Genomic DNA, 8,058 nt, shown 5'->3' with positions numbered 1-8,058 from the left:
TCAGTGGCGTGCTAGCTGGAAAAACCGCTTGGTAAGTTCACCAGCAGCATCTTGCACTGACGCCAACGAGGGCAGAGAGAGATATTCACAGCAGAACCCGAAACCAGATATTGATATTCGAAAATAACACCTGAGATATATAATAAGTGGCACATATCTTAGTGCCCCCATATTATAAAAATTTAGGACACCAAACAAAGTTTTTTAAAACTTTCTAAATATTATCTATAAAATAGGGTATCAACTTGTTATTGATTTGACCAACCCTTACTTCTATGGGTGACCAAAATACGCATGCGGATAAACAAATTTATTACACCCTAATAGATACAGTATCCAGCTTTTCAAATTTATTTGTAAATTTACTAATTAAGACCAATATTTTTTTGTTTGAAAAATGGGGAGATGTTTTATAATTTTTTTTTAAATTTGAAAATATATATGATTTGGATACAGCTTTTGCAAAATGAATAACAACATCAATGTCTGCATGCGCTTGTAAGCTTAACCGAAAGTGTTTTTTTTTTTATTTGAACCCTTGTTAGTTCAGCCTATAATAAAATAAATGAGCAGTAATTTAAAAACATTTTAAAATGCATGTCTATGCTAATCACATTGGTTTGATAATGTACTTATGTTTATGATGTAAAATTAATAACTGTCAGTTGAATTGTGAATGTTTTGCAAAGCTAAATAAAAATAATTTTAAGTAACTACAGCCTGACTTGTTATTCATATAGTTGTTTCATGTAGGTTACATAATTTTTTTTTAATTATTGATATTGTTCTGGGTTAATTAAGCACCTCGTATTTCTAATTCGGAAGGCTAGCTGAGTAAACATTTTCAAAGGTTTGTCAGGGTAAAAAAATGTGCCATTTCTTTAACGATATGAATTGTGGAAATCTATGTAATGCAATCAAAATACATAAATCCATTTGGCATGAAAAATAACTTAATTCAATTTTAAAAAAGTCTGCATTTATGGAAATACCTTAAAAATACATGAATCATAAAATGTAAATTTGTGTTTGCAAGGAATATAATGCTCTAAGTAAGACATATGCTTGATGGGAATAAATTGGCATCGTGACTGTTGGGGAAAGATATTTACTTACATTGTGCTCAAAATATGCCCTGCCAAGTAAACACGATGGTTTGTATATTGTCACTGTCTGAAAATTTCATTACTTTTTTTCTTAAATTTATTTTACTTTTGTATCTCGTTAATTTAACGTGTTGGTGTACGTGCGCGTTTCCAGGCTCGGCCGGTTGATTTCGACACATGGGTAGTGGAATATAGGTTGCTGAAATGTTAGTTTGCAGGCACCGCGGGCTTTTGCGAGGCTGCGTGGTTTGCTGTATCTCGCGGGCCACTGGCCAGGGCTCGCCGAGGGATTACAAAACATTGTTCCAAAAAACCCGCTGCGCTACGCTAGTCTCTTGTTTGCCGTTTTGTTAGGTCTGCCTTGCAAGGCTTTTGTGTACTCGTTTCGAGGACTCTGTCCTGATTAGTGTTGCCATCTTGCGTCCGAGTTTGGAAATGTAGGCAGAAACAATAGAGCAGCGCTAGAGGGGGAACGGTAAGCTCGCTCGCGCCTGCGCAGAAGGAACTGTCGACGTCACTTGTTTTGTTTTTCCTTGTGGGAAGGAGGGACAGCCATTTTCCCTGTGGCTAAGTTTTCCCGGTGTTCGTGTTTTTTCGGAGTGGCCTAGTTTTGTAGTTAAAACCTCCTTCCAGGGAGGGACCTAGGCTTTTTGCCTGGGGACCTCTCTGGAAGCCGGGTCCACGTCGGTTTGAAACAACTTTTCTCCGTCTCAAGTCAGAGGGTAAGTGGTTAGCCATGGCTCGTCCGCCACAATCATTTCTCGGGCAGTCTTCGTCCCGATTCTAAATTCAATGTGGTAATTTAAAGTAACTTAGTTTTTAGTCTTATCTTGTATTTTTTTATGATTTAAATGTAAACAGGCGCGGTGCCAGGTTGGTGCGAGCAGATATGTGCTGGGTTGTAGCACAATTAATCTGAGTGGGTGCTAATGGCTAGAGGGCAGCCATGTTGTGTAGTATAGCGTGCTGTGTACACTAGCGTAATTAAAATCATTGTGATTAATTCATTAATCTCCTTGTTAAATTATTTATTATTTATTAATTTATTATCCTATTTATTATTAATTTATTTGTTAAACATTTTTCAGAGATTAATTATTGTTATCCTAGTATGTGGCCTAGTAAATAAAATCTGTGCTTGAATGAATTAATAATGTTCTTTTTCAGTGCATAAATCGTTCCCTACACTCCCTGTATGGGGAGAAGACTTGATCTCGTGTACCGCGACTCTACCTAACTACCCCCCCCCCCCCAATGTTATAGGTTATTTATTGTTTTGTGTATAGGTGTACGCGGGACGTCTGACGGAGTCCCGTCACAATATTAAGGCAAAGTCTTTAAGTTGCAATGACTGGCCGGTTTTGGTGTTATTTTACAGCGAATCACATTAACACAATACTATTGCTAATGCTGTATACTTTTTCATAATAAATCTTGAATACGACAGTGTGGGGGGAAAATATTAAAAGAGAGAAGAACAAGCTTATTTGGAAAACAAGACAGCCTATCGCTATTTATTCAACGCCACAATAAAATTCGTTTGAATATCAAAATTTCTGAATTTTATAATACTCAAAATAAATTAACAGAGTTAACTACTGTAAACATTTCTCGGACGACTGGAAATGTTTTGCAACTACTCAAAGTTTCAAAAAAACTTGTCACTTATCACATGTAATTTATGTGGGAACTGTGTTTAACTGGACGGTGATGCACATATTAGGTCACGCACTGGCTCAGATCAGTTGATAATGTGGACAGCGCAGTCAGCGACTAGTGCGTCAAGGAACTGACACTGTCATCATTGTCGGTAGCGAGCCCATCGGTCCACATGCCTGTCTGTGGCATCGATCCAGGGGGCTCGCAAAGAGTCCCACGCCGTGTGTTGCCGCCCATTACCTCTTATTTTGTGTCTGTGTGTACGTTTTTGTTGTGTTTGGGTGTAAATTATTCTGGAGTCTGTGTTAGGGGGTGGCTGTGGTGGGATGCTGGTGTCTGGTTGCGTGGAGTGGAGAGTAATGCGCTCACAAGGTCCGCCAGGGCCCCCGCTGAGCGCTAGCCAGTCTGCACCTGGGTGTTGTCTTGTAGTCAAGCTGGAGTGGTCTGTGTTGGCCACCGGGGTCCACCTAGAGCCATCTAGGCAGATAAGAAGATGAGGAGAGGGTTAGGCCGGAGGCCGTCCCCGACTCGTGCCGAGCCCAGGCCAAAGCAGCCCCCCCCCCTCCTACTTCACGCCCCGACACAAGCTCATGTGGAGTATGACTGGGACACCCCTTGTTCCCTCAGGTCTTAAGTTGTGGTCGCTGTTTTGGCAGCGCGGCGGGTCCGGTTTTGTAGCGGGGCGGCATCACATAGGCTGCTGGTGCCTGGTATGCGTCCTCGGCCGATTAGTGCTTGTGAGGCACGCCTCAGCCGACATCGCGGGTACCAAGTGTGGTACAGGAACATTCAGCCACTCGGGTCTTCCCCTGGTCGCTCTATTTGCCAGACTACGAGGGCGGGGGTGGTGTCCGCCCGTCCCGGGCCTCCTCTGGCATCTTGGGGGTTCCCTGCTGTCTGTTGGGTTGAGTCACGTGGTTGTCTGTCGTGCGCCATCTGCTGTTCAGTCAGGGTCAGGCAGGCGTGGTCGGCGGTAGCTTTCGATCTCATCCGGGTCGTAGTTACCCAGCTCACGATCATGGGCGTTTCTGTGGGCCCCAGCAGCCTCATAGAAGCGAGCGTTCTGTGTGATGATGGTGTGTGAAATGAGTTGGCATTTAAAGAGGGCATGAAGTGTCGTGATTCTCGTGAATCTATTGAGTCCTGTGATGAGCCGGAACACTCGGTTTTGGGCGACCTGCAATGGCTTGACTATGTGGGCTGTGGCGTAGCTCCACGTCTCCACCCCATATAGCATGGCTGGCTTTATGGACGCCTGGTAGACGCGGGCTTTCGTCCGGCTGGGAAGTGTGTTCCCCCTGAGGAAGGGGTCCAGCACACCCACCATCTGTCGGTACCACGCCACCTTGTCCTCGATGTGGGCGTGCCAAGTGAGCCGGTAGTCAAGATTCAGCCCCAGGTATCTCACCGACTTAGCTACCGGTATCTCTGTGTTGAAAAGTGTGAGAGGTAGTGTGGGATGTGGCCTGTGACAGGTGAAGAGGATGGAAACCGAATTTTCGGCATTGTCCTTTATTCGCCAGCGCTCCAGCCACTCTTCGAGGTCCTCCAGGTGGTCCTGTAGATGCTCTCTTAGGCCCTGCATGTCCCTTCCTGTCGCAAATATGTCTGTGTCATCTGCGATCAGCTGTGCCGTGATTGCCTGTGTCGTGGGGATGTCTGCCATGTAGAGGGCGTACAGGAATGGACTTAGTCTGGCCTCCTGGGGCATGCTGCTGGTGATGGGCCTAGATTTGGAGAGAGCCCCCTCTACCTTTAACCGAAAATTCCGTCCCGCCAAAAAAATGGAAACTAGGAGGACGTACCTTGGCGGGAACTTCCAGTCGGGCATCTTGGCGAGGAGGCCCTCATGCCAGACCTTGTCGAAAGCCTTTTAGACATTCAGGAGCAATGTGAACATTTTCTCCCTGTTGTTGAAAGCTTGGGTGGCTGTTTCAACAAGGCGAGTTAGCAGAAGTACCGTGGAGTGTACTCCAAAGTGTGACCTTCTCGGCCAGCTTGCTGAGGACACTGAGGAGGCTGGTCGGCCTGCGGTTTTGTGGGAACATTGGGTCTTTGCCCGGCTTGGGTAGGGAAATTACGTGCGCCTGTTTCCAGGCCCTTGGGAAGTACGCAGTTTCCAGGATCGCCGTAAGGACGCCCGTGAGGAAGGCCACCGCCCGCTCTGGGAGTCGCTTCAGCATCTTGTTGGACACCCGGTCTGCTCCCGGTGCCCGCATCGGCGGGAGTTCCCTGAGCGCGCGCCAAACCTCGGACTCTGTAACTTGAACCAGGGGGGCGAGGGGAGGGCACCACCCAGTCGCGTAGACGCCGACGCACCGTACTCTCAGTATCGTTGGTGAAGTTCTCATCCTGGGTGTCTTCGTTGGGCGAGAAATGCCTCTCGAGGCACTTCGCGATGGCCTCCGACTTGTCCTCAGGCGTGTAGGCCATGGATCGGGTGGATCGGTGAGAGGAGACCCCTTTGAGAGTAACGGCCAGCTTCCATACCCTCTCTGGGTTTTCTCCCGTGGCCCGGACATGATTTTCTCAGTCAGTTACTCTGAGGCGCTGGGTGAGCCGGCGCAACCGGATCTTTAAAAGTGAGCGTAAGTTAAATTTTTTGCTGCAGATTGGAATGAAATTCTGTCAAAAGTTTTATTAAGCTACTCTTGTTGTCTGTACATAGTTTCGAAATTTTTCATAACATTTTAATTGAGTTATTAACCTTAAGTTTTAATAATTTAAAGCAGTTTTTATACAGAATTTTAAAAAGTCTCGTGTCTGATGCATTAACTATATATGCATGTAACCTTGTTGTTTATTAATATAAAATTTCGTTTTAATAGGTGCAATAATTCTATCTTAAAATAATTAAATTATAAATCTCTGTATAATGTAGAAGTGCAGTCTTTTATGCAATCGCCTCTTACATGTTACCAACATATTGTAGAGAGATGGGGTGAAGCCCTTAGAGACAAAGCACCGTGAATATTTGTTAAGGCTAAAATACGTCACAGCTATATCTGGGAAATCCAAACGATGATCAGCTAATATTACCAATTAATCACACGTAGTGAGTGCAGATGTCTGTGAAACTATTTCCACCTAATTGCGTATTCAAAGAATCAAATTAAAGTTAAACAATATACTGTAGAAAGAATGCTGCATCGTTTGATACCTAACATATGTCTGTGCACTGCCTGCAAACTCTAATCGAAGGTTTGTTGAAATTCCAATTTCGCGTTGTTTTTGGAATTTTACACGCAGTCGTTTAAAAATAATACGCGCTGAAGAGTGCTGCTAAGGATTGAGCAGCGGGAACTTCCCTGAACCAGGTACTACCTTTGAATATATATACTGTATAGAAGTCGCGAGCGGATAGGATTTACTCTACGTTTTTTAGTAGCGTAAAATGAGCAGCTTGGGAACTTCACCGCTGCAGTGCGCTGCCTTAACGTCTTGTATCGTCTTAGGTTGTTATTTGAACGTTAGAGCGCAGCACTGTCACCCGTTGTCATTACCCGCACCCCCCACCCTAGCGTCAGCGACAAAACCGGTTTGTTCATTCCCCTGATCCACTCCTTTCCGGCTGCCTTACAAACATCTGCAGGTTTCTACCCCGCACGCTGTAAGGAAATAACATACCATTATAAAGTATTTGAAAACACACCGACGGGACGGTCGCTCCACGCGACAAGCTTTGACCATCGAGATAAAATTCTAGGGTGCTAGGGAACAAAATATAACGTCACAATTCGGTCACAATAGCGGAAGTCAGCAAGCTGACTGACTGTTTGTTTACATTTTTTCATTGTACATTTGTACATTTTTACTCTTTCAGCCCATGTAGCAGATTTCGGAACTATTAAATATGCTAGCATAGATGTGAAGCAGGAAGTAATTTTTTTTTCCTTTAGTGTAAGGTGTATATGGCAGTTCGTGACAACAGTTATACAAACTTTGGCGTGTGACGTCGGTTGTCGCTTCCCATTTCGTTTTGGCCGAGAATATGATGTAGTGACTGACGTGATACGCCTGCGGCGAATTTGTGTTATTTAATTGCTATTTTATTTTCTCGCCTGATCCGGCTTAAACAATATAAATTAGCAAGCTTGTCTATGGTATGATGGGAAACGTGTTTATTTATTTTTGGTATTTCGTTGATACATGAAAACGTTTGTGGGTGTTATTGACACAATAAATAGTGCATGGTAAATAAAATATCTACTAGTTGGGATTTTGTGGTGTTTATAGTAAAAACACACGGTGCATATCAAAACAAAATCGCCGCGAATCACGTGAACTCTTAAGTTTCGTACGGATAATTTTTTATGACACATGAATCTCCAAACATCTTACGTTATTATTTTCGTTGTTATAAACAAATGGCTCATCCCTATTACTATGTCCAACAATTACAGTAACAACTAATAATACTGCGAATGAGTGATTTAGCAGCTGTAATTGGTCATATTTGAAGTAAACCACTTTCAGAAAAAATTAAGATATTAAATGTCAATGCAAGCGTAGAGCATATTGCAAACCACCACACATACGTACTACTTATACAAATATATTTAGTTGAAAAACAATGGTTCACTCATGTAGCATCATCATACTTATTATAGGTTTTTAAGTTTTTTCAGTTTACTATTTTCTTTCACATTTGTCTGTGATTTATCATGTGACTGATTTATTTGGGGGTCAGCTCCTGAAATATGTTCTTCATGGAGTGTCAAAGAACAAGGACTGGAAGCAGTCTCCTCTGTGTTGAAGCTTTGTTCAGTTAGTGGCGGGGATTTGCATGGTGTGAACATTCGAGGAACGACAAAATAGTTTAATGACTTCTTAAGTTCATTTTTGAATTGGTTCACTTCAAAATGATCAGCGCATATCACACGGTTTCTAAGTTTGTTGTCTGATAGTTCCAGAAGTTTGTCGTTAACACTTTTCAAAATCCATTCAAGACATCTTAAAAAAATGTCATTAGAACCTGTTTTTATCAATCAATATCAGTAACCACAGTGTACCTACTATGTCATTACTAAACTAACCTTATCAAGTAATACGTACATTAAAATATGCGTACATTGAAGTAAATTACTGCTAAAAATATTATTCTTCCTCAACATTCAAGATTAAATATTACTTATGTATTACTAGGTTGTGATGAAATTCTTTCAGTAGGTTAGGAAAATAATCACATATTATTAAAACGAAAATTATTACACATTTACACGTTTGCAAGATTTTGGTGTTTAAAAACACATATATTGATGCGCCAAACGATATAAGGGGGGAAAAAACATTT

This window comes from Bacillus rossius, chromosome 7, assembly GCF_032445375.1.
Source record: "Bacillus rossius redtenbacheri isolate Brsri chromosome 7, Brsri_v3, whole genome shotgun sequence".
NCBI classification, from domain to species: Eukaryota; Metazoa; Arthropoda; class Insecta; order Phasmatodea; family Bacillidae; genus Bacillus; species Bacillus rossius.
Note: the sequence above shows the minus strand (reverse complement) of the source record.